This window comes from Mirounga leonina, unplaced genomic scaffold (genome assembly GCF_011800145.1).
Source record: "Mirounga leonina isolate KUSES-001 unplaced genomic scaffold, KU_Mleo_1.0 Mir_127, whole genome shotgun sequence".
In the NCBI taxonomy this organism is placed as follows: domain Eukaryota; kingdom Metazoa; phylum Chordata; class Mammalia; order Carnivora; family Phocidae; genus Mirounga; species Mirounga leonina.
In genome coordinates, this window is record NW_023270316.1 from 10,285,378 (window position 1) to 10,301,598 (window position 16,221).

Here is a 16,221-nt window from a genome sequence, read left to right on the forward strand (position 1 = left end):
TGATCTGTTCTTCTACATCCTCTAATCTAATTGATTCCCTCTAGTATATTTTTGTTTGTTTGTTTGTTTGGGTTGTTTTTTTTTTCCCCTCTAGTATATTTTTTATTTCTGTCATTGAGTTCTTCATCTCTGGTTCATTTTTTAATATTTTATATCTTTTTGTTGAAGGTCTCACTGAGGTCTTCCACTCTTTTCTCAAGTCCAATGAATATCTTTATAATCATTACTTTGAGTTCTTAATTGGGCATATTGCTTATGTCTGTTCATTTAGCTCTTTTGCTGTGATTTTATCCTGATCTTTCATCTCAAACATATTCCTCTATCTCCTCACTTTGTCTAACTTTCTGTGTTTGTTTCTATGTATTTGGAATGCCAGCTGCATCTCCTGATCTTGAAAGTAGTAACCCCAATTGCAGTTTTGAATATTCTACTTAGTCAGTTCTTTGTAACTCTCTGCAAAAATACAAAAAGTAATATATACAGTAATACATATATATACACATTACATATATGCATATATATATAAATATATATATACATGTTACAGAGAGATAAAACCAACTGCCAAATTATTGCCAGTATCTGAAATCACTTATTATTAACTACTCCGTATATGGGATTAAACCCAGGACCACTTAATGTAATGCATAGATTCATTCTTTCTTACTGCCCACCCCTTGGGTGTAATACCCAGAGTGTCAGTGAACCCTGAGCTGAGCTGCCTACCCATGCAGAGGACTGTCTCCAGCCTTCTTGAACATCTTCTCTATAAATCAATTTTTTAAAAACCTTAATTTTCAGGAAACATGATGGGATAAAGTTTATGTATGCACATGAGTGAGCTGAGTACATGTGTGTGCAGACTGGGGGTGAGGAGGTGAGGGCAGCTGTACTAGGCAAATGGAAATGAACAGCTTACATCCTTTTATCCTGTATAATGCAATACAAAAAGGGAAAAATAGTAGAGGCCAGGCAGGGACTAGATATAGAAAGAATCCTGGTAGCTAGTTCAGGATTTGGTCTGTAGTATTGCTTCCATTGTTTTTGTTGTTATTTTAGTTTTCCACATGCATTTTATTCAATTCAGAATCCTAGGGAGAAGGCAGTGGGCAAAGGACAAAAATCCTGCTTCAAACCAACAGAGATGTACTGGATACATTGCTGTAAGAAAAACTGGAGATTCGATGATAAAGTATGCATATTAATATGAGTGACAAGAAAATAATTCCGCTAATAGTGTGGACAATACCACATATCCTTTCTCTTTGGATAAGCCACATTTTTCAGGCTGAGTGAAAAGAGGCAGTAAAACCAATGGGACTTATGAAAAGACATGGCAAAATAAAAGAAAGGGGGCACTGTCTTGGAATGCAAGGAAGAATATATTTCTGCATTATCTAACTATATAAAAATGATTAAAGTAGTCTTAAAATTGCTGCCACTTCAACAAGACATGCAAAGAAATGTTTATTATATTTGATCCTATTCCAAAAAGAATATAATGTGTCGATAAGGATTATAGCCAGATCAAATAAATTTAAGCCAAATTTAAGAGAATTAATCTAAAGGGAAAACAAAATCGAAATTACAGTGAACACAAAAACGAAACCCAAAACACAAAAGTGCACCATGAAGACATCCGTGTTTGCTGGAGTTGAGGCACAAGGGTGACTCCAGTTTTTCTAACAAATACAGACTTAGGTAGATGAAAAGTGATAATAAGGTAAAAACAAACTACTTTGTAGAGAAGCATAATTATTCCTGATTAAGTCAAGGAAGACATTTCCCCAGGGGTCATTATTACTGATAGTAATAATTACTGTATATGAAACTTTTTACATGCGTGGCCCTTATAACAAGAAGGTTCCATAGAGAGAGAGAAGTACACATATACACACATAGATATCCGCATATATCTAATGTAATCCCCCAAAAAACCTATTAAGGAAGTATTTTCCCCACATTATAGATGTTATAATAAAAAGAAAAAGCAGTGAGGAGCATCATCAAAAATTGGTGAGAACCAACGAGAATGTACAAGGCTACTATAATAAAGAGTGTGATTTAGGGTTAACATACAAATGAATGGACAAACATGCATTAAAAAGACATCTGGCAAAGAAAGTATCACAGTGAGTGATTACAAGACTAATTATTATCAAACAAGCGATATTGGGGATACCAGAGTCTCCCTGTACTCTGTATCAAAATGCCTTCCAGATGAATTATAGCAAGGATATTTGAAGTGTGAAGAGGTGAAAAACAAAGAGAAAATATCATCTTTCATCTTGGATGGTCAAGAAATTTCTAGGCCTCAGGGAATGAATTTGACTTTTCAAACAAGTCAAAAATAACCACCATAAATAATTTTTAAGAACAAAGGAAAACATGAAGATACAACCTTAATTTATAATGCATGTCAGAAAGAAAGTGTTGAATGGACAAGATCTGTATGTTATTTTTATTTTTGGCTAATGGTGATGAGCATTGCTGGCAGAAAGCCCTCTCAGACATTGCATGGGGCAGTGAACATTTGTGTGACTCTTCTGGGAATCGTTTTTCATTATATATGAAGACACCAAAAAGCATTTTTTCTCTTTGATCTAGTGATTGCATTTCTAGAAATCTACTCCAGGAAAATAACCAGAGATGCACACAAAGATTGATCTTTAAAAAAATGCTCTTTGTAGCATTGTGAAAATTTTGAGACAACTTTAATGTCCAACCACCATGGAATGTCTAAATAAATTTTAAATGTGGTGGCATGTCATACAGTTATCAAAACTATATTTTTACAGCCTAACTTATGAGGTAAGCCATGCATGACACTCATGGAGGTGATAAAATATTAAGCAAAAAAGCGTAATAACAACTATGTTTGTAGCTGAATTCAGTTTTGTTTCAAATACATATAAATGCCCCGACAAAAATATATAATGTGTCCCTTTATATATCTACTCTTACTAGAGACATAAAAGTTGTAGAAGACTAATTTTAGTTATATAATAAGACGAATTTTAGGGGCGCCTGGGTGGCTCAGTCATTAGGCGTCTGCCTTCGGCTCAGGTCATGATCTCAGGGTCCTGGGATCGAGCCCCGCATCGGGCTCCCTGCTCGGCAGGAGGCCTGCTTCTCCCTCTCCACTCCCCCTGCTTGTGTTCCCTCTCTCGCTGTATCTCTCTCTGTCAAATAAATAAAAATCTTTAAAAAAAAAAAAAAAGACGAATTTTAGTTCATGACTTATAAAATCAGCCTTTATTAAAGTCAAATCATTTCAATTAAACATTTATTTGTAAACAACTATCAAATCTATTTTTTAAGGTATTAGAGTGCTAAAGAAGCACTATCAGAATAGAGGCAAGGCTTTGAAATCTGTATTTGTGATAGAAAAGAGCAGACAATATAATTTGCAGTAAAGCTCATTATCTGTGAACTTAGTGAAGAAAAATGATAATTCAAAGCCCATTCAAAGAGAGCAAACAATGGAGCAAATGGAGCAAAACTCCATTTCTAAAGTATAGGTTTAAAAAAAAGAAAATGCAAAACTATAAGCTTTTTCTGACCATAGTTGCTTTCTCTTTGAAGCCAGATAGAAAAACCTTGTTCTTGAGCATCGTTATACAAACCAGTGGTAAGAAAACACTGAAATTTCCTGTGTAGACTCCGTGGTACTTTCGTTACAGAACTTTTCTTGATAAATCCTCAGCTCATTTAACAACAGGACATACTTCTGCGCTTTTAGGAGCCCTGTTTCTTTTGTATATATTACTAAATCTTTATTACACCAAAAGTAAAATGTCAACTTTCATCTGCGATTTTATGGCACATATTTGCCAATGAAATGCATCATTTACATCATGAAAATTTAATATGACTGACATTAGCAAAATCACTAATTAAGAAATAGGGCATAAATACTCCCAGAAACTTGACAGTCTGTTCTATGAAGAAAATTAATTCAGAAGTTTCCTATTTGCATAAACCTCCAGGTCTCATTTTCACAGCTGTTTGTTCTGTCAGCTAGATGGTTGCATTTCAAAATTATTTTAACATAATCGGTGGGAAGTATACCTTTCAACTAAAAACATCATGCTCTGCAAGAAAGATTGATTGTTAGAGGAAAAATTTAAGTTCATTCAGTTCATCTTGATCTTTTTTCCTTAAGATAAATGTTTCTAATATAGGAACTTTAACCTTTACGTCGTAAATGATTAATATATTTTTATTATTAAAACAAACTAAAATTCTGTCATTTTAGATTTTCATGAAAATGAAAGCGTTATATTCTTTCCATATGGAAAAATGTTAATGAGTGGAGTTTATTTTAGCAAAGAATAGAAGATACTGGAGATATCTACTTTTCATTAATCAGTTGAGCATAGTTGGAGTTCTAGACATGTACCCCAGTACTGTGTAAGACAGAGAAGGTAAACGTTTTAAATATTTCTAAAATTTAAATATTACATTGTTTGGTTCAGTAATTTAGATTATGAAAGGAAATCAGCAGTTATTAGATGTCTTGTACCTGCAGTGTTCAAAAGGACAGCAGGAATTTGAAGGCAACAAATCCCAGCAGAGACCCAGTGCCACCATTTGCTACCTGCAGGCCTAGGTTAATCACGTGAGGCCTCTGACTACCGTACATACAGTAATCATTCACGGGGCTATTGCTCACGTTGTTCTACATAATGGACAATAAACTGCTTCGGGAGCTGGAAAGCACCATGTAAATGCTAGTCATGGTTCAGCGTCTCTCCTCATGTCATTTTAATCTTATCCTGAAAGAAATCCCGGGAGACTACAAATCCATGATTTTGTCTGCATTGTCCGTTATGGTGTTATAGTTATAAGTGAACCCAAGCATGGCCGTTTAAAAGAAAAGAGATGGGGCGCCTGGGTGGCTCAGTTGGTTAAGCGACTGCCTTCGGCTCAGGTCATGATCCTGGAGTCCCGGGATCGAGTCCCACATCGGGCTCCCTGCTCGGCAGGGAGCCTGCTTCTCTCTCTGAACCTCCTCCCTCTCATGTGCTCTCTCTCATTCTCTCTCTCAAATAAATGAATAAAATCTTTAAAATAAATAAATAAAAAGAAAAGAAAAGAGATGTTTGGATACACCTACAGACACTTTCAGGATGAGAAAAAGATTCACTGGCTTTTGCAAATGAGTTTCTGCCATCTTTCCTTTTACTCTTGAAATTATATTTAAGTGTAAGTAATTTGCTGCTGGAGTAGGCATAATGTTCTGATGTCTGCTTTGCTTCTAATTACATTCAAGCTCATTTTGACATTTAAGGCCAATTACTTTAGTCTCGATTCAGTAAGGCTTTTCCATAGTGGTCTAAAATTTGACCAATAAACAGACTTGCCCCCCCTCCTTTTTACTTGTTTAAATGGAATGCTTGGCAACAAGCACATTTTAGGAATTATAGAAGTGAAATAAATAATGTGGGTTCATTTCGGGAAAAAAGCAAAGAACTGCTTGGTCTTTTTTGTCAATATAAAAGGCAGTCACAGAATTAATTAAAACCTCCAGTTTCAACTTTTATTTCTTCCTCAGTGACAAGGAATAAGACATAATCGTTTTATAAAGAGATTAATACTTTAAATATTTCACTTCTACTAACAGCAAAAGTAATTGGTTTCAACAGATCTCAAATCCCAAAAGAGTTCCTATAAAGGGAGAGACCCACAGGGCTTCAAAACCTTTACCATTTAAAAGTCACTGGTGGGTGCCTGGGTGGCTCAGTTGGTTAAGCGACTGCCTTCGGCTCAGGTCATGATCCTGGAGTCCTGGGATCGAGTCCCGCATCAGGCTCCCTGCTTGGCGGGGAGTCTGCTTCTCCCTCTGCCCTCTTCCCTCTCGTGCTGTCTCTCATTCTCTCTCAAATAAATAAATAAAATCTTTAAAAGTTACTGGTAACTAAACTTTCCAGAACACGGCCCTATAACAAAACCCAGTCCGTGTTTCACTGTGTTTTCAGCTCTCAGTGATGTGATAACTTCAAGCACAGATCCTATTTTACTTAGCTGCCTATTATCGATCCATTGGCAAACAACATGATTTCGACTGTTTACTCAGTAAATACCCAGATGAATTAACAGCCCCGAAAGGCAATTTTTCAGTTTCTGTTAGTAACAAAACATTTACCGTAGCCCTTTTCTGTAATTTACAGGTAAAATATAGTCTGGGAAGATGGACTGGAAAATATATTGCATGAAAACCAAGTTTTCGAATTGACAGCCAGTACCAATTAATAGATCATAAAATAGAGACACTGAACAGCTATCGAGCATATGAAGGGAATTATTTAGTCCAAAGATAAAATGATGCCACCAAAACCAGTCACACTTTCAAAATCATGTATCTAAAAGGAAGTATCTTCTTAGAAATATAGTTTATCCAATATAATTTTGAACTTTATAAAAATGAAATCATCCTGGATACGACATCAGGAGTTTTAAGTCATAGAGACTGTATAGGATTCAGAAATTTAAAGAAGGGTTATTAAAGTTGTTTTTCCTTGAGAGAGATTTTTAAAATTTTTCTTAAAAAATATTACTTGTATGGTGTTTCATGTTTATAAAGTGCTCACACATACTGTATTTATTTTGATTCTCAAAACAGTCTTCGGAGTGACACTATCACACATTTGAGGAAGCTTGGTGTCAGGATGGCTCGGTGTTTCACCCAGAGCTGCTAAGCCGGGCAGCAGTTTGATCCCAAACTCAGGCCCTGTGACTACAAAGCTAAACACTTTGTTCTTTGCCTTACTGCTCTGCCACTCACAGAAGGTTGAGGTCTTATGCTCAGTTCATTCAACTTCTATTTTAAACGGCACTCTTAGCTCTCCCCTCTAGAAAGGCCATCTCTTGTGAGGACAGAGATGAGGTGGATGAAGCTAGTCAGATGGCAGATGACAAGACGTTTTGGAAAGCTTGTGGCTGGTCATGGACTCACGAAAAACAGGGAAGAGACTTGCTGGACAGTGTTGAGGCCCCTTTGGGAGCCAGGGGCAGGGGGCACCGTTTTCCTAGGGGTAACCCTCTCCTCAGAGCAGCCGGATGGGTAGGCACAGCCATGAAGAATCAGACCCACCTAGGAGTTGGCATTTTTCCTAAGAGTTGGCCAGAAAAGACAGAGAGATGGAGATTGGAGAACTGGGAAAAGTATAACTGAATTGGACCCTGGAATTCCATCGAAACCGTTAAGGAGAAATCTGAAGTAAAGAAATGGCTCCCATTTTCACTCCAGATTTCAAATCCACAGAGTTTGTATTTATGGATAACTTAGTTTGCCACAGTAAGTGGTTACTCTTAGAGCTTTTATTTACTGTATATTTTAAAATACATTAAAAATGTCATTTTTATTGGGTTTTTCCACCCCCCAATTCTCCATAAGACCTTGATCTAGGTATCAGGATCTAGGTAGTATCCACATATACTCTTGATCTTATCAGTTATGATTTTGCCAGCCAACATTAGGTAAGTCCAAGATTTATTATTTATTGATCACATTTTAAATATTGTAAATGTGAGGGGCACCTGGGTGGCTCGGTCAGTTGAGTGTCCAACTCTTGGTTTTGGCTCAGGTCATGATCTCACAGTTGTGGGATGAGCCCTGCATCGGGCTCTGTGCTGAGCATAGAGTCTGCTTCAGATTCTCTCTCCCTCTCTTCCCGTCCCCCTGCTCATGCTCTCTCTCTCAAATAAATAAATAAATCTTTTTAAAAAATTACACCTTTGAATAGTTGAGTAAGTTCTAAATAAAAGGAACTATACAACAAAATATTAAAGGATCATGACATTAGTGGGGTTTTCAGAGGATAAAACTCCTCGACATATTACTGCTTTTTGAGTGGGGAGAAAGAAACAAGGACATTGAGTAGGTGACTAATTAAGACAATTAAAACCAAAGGAGGTGTCACTTTTGTACTCAGTGAATACCATCAAGTCAGATCTTCTATTTTAGAGCTGACTGGTAGTAAGACACAGCAGGGACACTCCCCATAAAAAGGTTGAGCCACTATATAAGTTGTCAAATGGATTTCCTTTTGAAAGCAAATCTATTGTAGAGAAAGAGTTCTTGAAACCAGCTAAAGATAGATAAAATAGATATAAATTACATTGGTAAAATGAAAGTTGTATGTCGACATGGTGGTATTCTTCACCATGTTTTAAAATGTTTAATGTGTATACTTTTCAAAATAAAATTAATATCTGTTTTTACATATATTTTAATACAAAAGGCAAAAGGCATATTAAGTGAAAAGGAATTTTTATGTCCACCCAAAAACCTGTACAAGAATGTTCATAGAGCATTATTCGTAATAGCCAAAAAGTGGAAACAAAACAAATATCCATCAACTGATGAATAGATAAAAGGTGGTCTAGCTTTATAATGCAATATCAATTGGCAATAAAGTGCTGATACACACTACAACATGGATGAACCCTGACCACAGATTGTATGATTCCATTTATAGAAGATGTGCAGAATAGGCAAATCCATAGAGATGGAAAGTATATTGGTTACTAAAGGCTGCAGGAGGGAGGAATGGGGAGGGAATGCCAATGAGTACATAGTTTTTGAGGGGAGGTGGAGATAACGTTTTTAAATTAAATAGTGGTAATGTTGTACAACTCTGAAAACAAACTAAAAGCACTTAATTGTAGAGTTTATTTTTTTAAAAATTTATTTATTTTGGGGGGGAGGGGAAGCAGAAGAGGGAGAGAGAATCTCCAGCAGGCTCCCCACTGACCAAGGAGCCCAACACGGGGCTTGGTCTCAGGACCCTAAGATTGTGACCTGAGCTGAAATCAAGAGTTGGACACTTAACCTGACTGAGCTATCCAGGCGCCACAACACTTAATTGTAGACTTTAAGTGATGAATTTTATGGTATGTAAAATATATCTCAGTACAGCTATTACTTTAAAAAATTCAAAAGAGAGTATTTACCCCCCTTCCTAGTTCCTCAGTCCTCCCCATTCCAGTCCCCAAAGCACTAAGTTTATTTTATAGGATTTCAATCATTTTGAGGCACGCAAGAACACATCTAGATTTGTATATTACAGGTGGGATCATACTGTATATTCTGCTTGCTATATGTTGACCAAAACCTGAGATGTTTACCCATCCTACTTTTTAAGAATATTTATTTATTTTTTTAACCTAAATTGATATCCACATATGCTCAAAACCCAAAACATGCATTGGGCCATCAAGTTTTCAAAGGGCATCCATGATATCTTTTTAAAGGGTTATGAACTGCTTTGCAAGGCCTGGACAAAGACTTATAGCCTGTTTATTTCAGTATAGGGTAATACTCTTGCATTGCTTTCACCTAACTCTAAGAAGGTCCATCAGAAAGAGATTTGGTGTCAGAATGGATCCTTGGGGCCTTGAGAGAGAAAAAGATGTCCTGTCTTTGATCAACCTGCCACCAATACTTTGGCATGGGCCCTTGAAGGCCCTGGTGGAAGCCTGGTCTAGGGGACATTGTTCATCCCATCTGTGATCGACATTCAAGGCTATTAGTTGGAATAAAAGAGAAGCTATGAAAATACTTTTCTTATTTCTCCCTCTTTGGTAGTCTTATTTTTACTCAAGTCCCCCAGTCTCAGTTTATGACCAGAAAGGATAGCACCAAAATGTAGGGCTACTTGGGGGGAAAATTAGCTGTTTTAGTAATGATATCAGGGAGTATTGAGAATAAATGTGGAACTGAGTCCAAGAACCAAGCAAGGTTGGATTTAGCAGGATTTCCTTATAGGCTGGATGCAGGATGTGAGGAAATGGGAAGAACCAAAAGTGTCTGTGCGGTTTTGGCCTGAGTACCTTGGAGAACGGAGCTCTCATTCTTCCGAGTTGGGAAGGAGACAGAAGGAACAGGTTTGGGGAATAGGGCATAAAGAGTTTGATGTGGAATGTCTAATGCTTGAGATTCCTGTTCGATACACATCCAAGTGGAGACCATGGAGTTGATTCCAGATGTGGGACTAGAGTCGTCAGTATATAGACAGTATTTAAAGACATTGGAATGAGTGAGACCAACTAGTTAGTGTTGAGAGGCACAAAAGAGATCAGAGGACCGAGCCCTGAGGCTCTGTAGCTTGTAGAGATTAATCGAGAAGATGCCAGCAAAGGAGGCTGAGAAGGGCTGACAGTGAACTTTGTGGCTCTCCACTGCAGTGCTCGTGCCCTTCAGTGACCCCAGGACCCTAGTTCTCTACTCTTAGATGTGTTTTCTCCTGCATCACCCCTGGAACAGCTCGCCTTGTCACACTCCTGCCTTGCAGCTTTCACCCTCTACTCTGGTCTTGCCCTTTGTTTTGTTCCCACATATCTGAGGGATATGATGCACTCCAATTAGAAAAAGGTGCTCCCTGAACCAGTGATTTTCACAACCTTTCTTCTCCATTCAGTGAACATCATTGCCATCTCTACTCTGTGTTTTCTTTCCCACTTAACTTCTGTTCATTCAGAGATTTTTGCTTCCTTGGATTATCAACATGCTCATAACTCTGACTTTTCCATGACCCCTCTTGCTCCTACTGACCTGTATAGCTAGTCTTCAGTTGTTCACGTCCAGATGCTACAGCCAACAATGTGATTTTTCTCTATAGCTTCCACTGGAGGCTCATTAGAGATGTTTTTGATTGGTTTAGTTCTTTTCTGATGAGGCAGAGTTGTTTATTCCTGATCACCTTAAGTGCAACTGGCCATTCTCTGCTTAACGGCTCATCCCTGATTCAGTTAGTGTAGCCAAGCACCTCCAGTATGAAACGGACTGACCTGTATAGTGGTGTTTAATATGTGATTATGTCATTCACAATCAAAAAGTAAAAGCACTTGTAGGGGCTCCTGGGTGGCTCAGTCCCACCCAGGAGTTAAGTGACTAACTCTTGATTTGGGCTCAGGCCGTTATCTCAGGGTGGTGAGATCAAGGCCCATGTCGGAGCTCAGGAGTTGGGCTTGGGCCTGCTTAAGATTCTCTCTCTCCCTCTCTCTCTGCCCCTCCCCCCCACCGCATTTGCATGCACATGCACATGCACTCACTCTCTCTCTCTCTAAAGAAAAAAATATAATCCTTTTAAAAAGTAAAAGCACTTGTAAACAAAGTTGTTTACTCCTATTTACATCTGTAGGTTTGGACTTGAGGGGTGAAATAGCAAAATCACAGACCCTCTGTCCCTAAAACCTAAGGAAACAAATAAAACAGTTAATTATCAGCCAGAAAAAATTACACCAGCAATAACCACACAAAAGCAAGGCCACAATTTTGTACCATTATCTTTGAATAGCAGCTACTAGGAAGGAGGGAAGAAAGGGGGGGAGAAACAGAAAATCATAAAGGATGAACTCTCTAGTCTCATGCCTTAAGCCTGTTTTTCAGATGTTGAGAAGAAAATAAATTGGAAAAGCAAATCCTAAAACATGTACTCATCTCCCTCAATTTGAGGAGACCAGGCCATGGGAGCATGCATAGGCCTGGAAAAGGACAACAAGAAACCCCCAAGTATAGAAATGACTTGTTCCAGCTGTTTTACCTGAGAAAATAAACTGCTAGATCTCACCATTTTATTTTTCCCAGCTAGGAAGAAAGCTTGAGAGTGAAAGCAAAATAATCATAATTTCCATAAACTAATTATCTCCCATAATAAACAAAAGTTCAGCACAATGAGAGTATGAAGAGAACAGAAGCCACGAGGGGACAGGTGGCCCTGGGGGCATGGTGGCAAGGAGAGCCCCTCTTGTCCTCTCCCTCCCTCCAGAGAACCAAAACGGGCAGAATCAGGCTGTCTGCCCTCCCCTGGCGACAGCTAAGAGAGCCGGTGAATGGGAGGCTGCCAACACCTGGGACTGGTTGGCTCTGGCAGCAGTAAAGATTTCTGGGACCTATCTGAATTGAAGAAATATCTGAAGCTTGATATTCCAAGCATAACTTCGCATAGCCCCAGCGAATACTTCTGTCCCTGCAGACCCATCTCCTCAAACGAAGACAGCAAAACAGAGAGAAGAAAACCCAGCTGACATTGAAACAGGACTCTCATGAGTAGGGATGAGATTCTGGGATGACTTTCTGACACTATAATGGAGAGAACAAAAGATCTAGATAAGAAAGTTAAAAACCAAGATCCTGACAACTGTGGAGTGGATATAAAAAGCAATTAGTCCAAATTAAAGCAAGTAGTAAGAGGACCCCCAAGAGAAATATCTGAGAGTAAGAATCAAATGGTTTTGGGGTAAGTGAAGGCTTCAGGAAGAACATCTATAGGAGTGTAACAGTGGAACTTATTCCAAACAATAGATAAAACCCGTGAGAATCTGGAAACTATAGGAAGTAGAAGGGAAAAAAGTATATATTTCTTTTCCCAATGAAATGTGTGAAAAAACAATCAGAAAATCTCAACCAAAATTAAACTAAACTAAACTGAACATTGTGTTAAGAAAGCAAAGATTCAGATAAAGTGCATTAAACTGGGCCAGATTCTGAGCAATTAGCAGACAGTGAGAAAGGGAGCCGCTCAATCTGGAACATTCTCCCTCTGGTACCATATAGGTCATACACTGGAGCCCTGGAGGAGGAAGTAGGCTCTGAGAACATTACCGGGCTCACAGTGAACAATATTTTCATAGTCAACATATTGACTATCAATCTGTTGATTGTCAGTGTACTGACAAGCATGAAAGACCAATTAGGACTGAAAAACATATAGCTTATGCATATCATTCATTAAGAAACCCATCATCACGTTCCTTTACTATGCAATATTTTAACGATATGGCATCACCTTGATTAAATTTTTGAAAAATAATATTAATCAGCTTAACAAGAAATGTGTGGAAACCATATAAGAAGAAATATTTGTTCAGAATCATGAATAAAAACTTAATAAATGGAAAGATAAACATTTCCATGAGACTGGAGAATAAGAATATCAATTTTTCTTAGACTAATGTGATCTCAACAAATAAAACAAGATGTTTCGAGGAATTAATATATAAAAATAAATGAAAGAATTCTGAAAACAAAAGTTTGAGGAGCAGCTAGGAATCTTACCAGTTATTAAAATAAATGTACAATTGTTAGACAATTTGGAGATCAGCTAGATTGATGGAAAAGAATAGAAATTTAGAATTAGAGCTGAAATTATATGAGTATTCATTACATAAGAAAGGGATTATTTCAAATAAGTGAAAAGATAGATTTTTTTTTAATTTATATTATGCTGAGTCAGGTGATCACCTATTTGAAAGAAAAAATAAGATTAATTCCTATCTCACTTCTTATACCAAAATAAATTCCAGATTTAGACTGATTTAAATAGTGACTTCTGGTTCAGCATGTTAAACATAATAAAATAAGGAAACTAAAAATACTTCATAAAAGTACGGGTACATTTAAGTCTAATATTCCAATGAGAGAAGTTTTTTTGTTTTGTTTTTTACCTTAGATAAAAGAATAGCAAATTAGACCACATAGAAATTTAAAATTATTGTTTGCAGAAATACCGCAAATGGATAGAGGAAAATACCTTAAACATATATGATAGATAAAAGTTTAGTTTTCTTAATTTATAAAGAGCTGGTGGATACCCATAAGGAGGGACAAGAGGTCCACAGGGTAGGAAATTGGCATTACATAACAACAGGTAGCTCGGAGAAAAGAGAGGACTTCCTCCAGCCCCCTTCTCCACCGTTTACATCATACTTGTTTTCATCATGACAGTCACTTGCCATCATTTTCCCCAAACAGTTCTTGCCTCACCCAAAAGGGATACATTTGTACATCTAACTTGCTCCTTGATAGCTTTACCATAGTTCTCTTCTACACCATATTTTCCATTTTACCTTTTATTAGAGTTGGTCATTTTCATCTTATTCTATCACTTTTGATTATAAATTTCTTAGTAGAAGAAACCGTGTCTTCTTCATTTCAATGCCTGACACCTCAAGCCTCCAGAAACCGCTAACAATCCATGTTTAAATAAGTAAGCTAAGCAGACTCTTCAAGGGACACACATTCTGTGGACAATGTAAGTGTACTTGAGTTACATCTCAATCATCGGGATTTAAATTTCTGGATAAAATCTCAGCAGATAAAAATCTGCTGGATAAAATAGCAGCCTTCATGCAAAGCACAAATTCATTTTCAGCCTGTGATAGACTTATTTCATGGCGCTACTTTTCATTGGTTTATCCACGTAAGCAGCTAGAAAGACACACATTGTAGCAAAGCATTGCTCTCAAATATAATTCACAGCATCTTACAACATGCATTTTCAGGTGGCTAAGCTGTGCAGAAATGAGATTTTTTTTTCTTCTTCTGAGACTCTGAAAAGAGTAGAAGATAACCCCAGTGTTCTTGCCCACATTGCTTATCTGCCAGCAACAGGTTACAATCCCATAGCTCCACATTCCCGAGCATTTACTGAATGCATAATAGCTGAGTATTCATGAAAGCTAATGTGGTGGATGAAAACAAATTAATTTGGTTAGTGCCCAAGGCAGTTGAAAGGTACATCTGCATTTTTTGGTCTCTAGGTACTAAGAATAGATGTTGGATTTAATCACAAGCTTGCCTGTCATTTTGGGGTAAAGAAATCCATGTTGGGTAAAATTCCCTTTATACTGGTGGGTGTTGTGATCTTCCCCTATTGCTGCTGAGTCTTTAGGATGCACACACTCTTTCACACTGGTGACATCTTCGTTGAAGAAAATACAGCAGTCTGATATTTTTATATGAATCATCTTTGGAACCTGTGTTCCTTGTCTTTGTACGTAATAAATATTCGACAGGAAAAAAAAAACAGGGAAAAAAATAATTGCCCTTGATGATGTGTTGGCATACTTATGAAGTTAAATGACGTGTTGCAAAGTCTTCTGAAGCATTTTTAGGATGAGTTAGAGCTAATATTCTCTTAGGCGCCCTGGCAGGGAAGGTATTATATTGTCCTTGACAATGCTGATATCAAGCATCGATAACAGCATACTTCGTACTTTCGCGAACAAGACACATCGTAGGGTGATGAGATTATAGAAAAATAAACTCAAGGAGATGTTAAGTGTTTCACACATGGACAAAGAATAAGTGGAAAAACTTATCTTCTGGTACAAGAATCATTTAACAATTAATTGCTCCTTTGTTCAAATGGGTCCACTATGTGCTAGGCATTTAATGTCATACTTCTAAAACAGTTCATGTAAGTGTCCCTAGCAAAGCAAACTCCTAAGAGAGCTTACTCTGTGGGGTACAGCTTGGAAAGTAGTGGATTCAAGACCTCACTGAACACAGAATGTGGTACTTGGAAAAGGACGTACTTTGGAGTCATAATGACTCAGTGTTACTTGTTAGTGTCACACATGAGTAGGGTGACTTTGGGCTAATCACCAATCATTCTTAAGCCTCATTTTCCTTATCTTCAAAAAGAGTCAGAGTAGATTATCTGTAGTGGCCACTTTGTCTCTAAGATCCTATCAATGTAACAGGGCTTTTATCTTGGGCTCTGTCCATCTTTGTATTATCCTGGAATCTGAGAGTCCAATTTACAACTTCATTGTACTAAAGCCTATAAAGACATTTTTAAAGAGTCACTAGATTCCAGTTTTCACTTTCCCCAGACATCATCATTATCATAAATCCTCATTAGGAAACATTTATTGGCACTAATGTATAAAAGACACATGAGTCAGGGCTATACATATAACCCTATGTTCAATAAGAAAAACTTGTCAGAATGGAACTAACCAAAGATCTTGGCAGAGAAAGTATGAGTCTTGTAGCTTGGCTGGATTCTGTTGGAATGCTCTATTTTAATTAATTAATTAATTAATTAGTTTATTTATTTAGGTCTTGGCCTCTTTCATGGTCTTGATTCTGTGCCTTGAAAATAAAACAAAAAATAATCATGAAAAGTGTGTTTGTCTTTATTAAGTTACTCTCTATGGCAGTATCATTTAGAAATATTTGCTTCTTGGGGCACCTGGGTGGTTCTTTTGGTTAAGCCTCTGACTCTTGATTTTGGCTCAGGTCATGATCTCAGGGTCATGAGATCAAGCCCTGTCAAGCTCTACACTGAGTGTAGAGCTTGCTTGAGATTCTCTCTCCCTCTCCCACTACCCACCCCCTCTCTATTAGAAAGAAAGAGAGAGAGGAGAGAAGAAAGAAAGGAAGAAAGAAAGAAAGAAAGAAAGAAAGAAAGAAAGAAAGAAAGAAAG

General features: G+C 37.5%; 1 protein-coding gene across 1 annotated transcript in view; it reads left to right on the forward strand.

Moving 5' to 3' along the window:
* NALCN (sodium leak channel, non-selective) overlaps nucleotides 1-16,221 on the forward strand; it is a 295,448-nt gene that overhangs the window by 156,188 nt on the left and 123,039 nt on the right. The gene's annotated exons all lie outside the window — the stretch shown is intronic.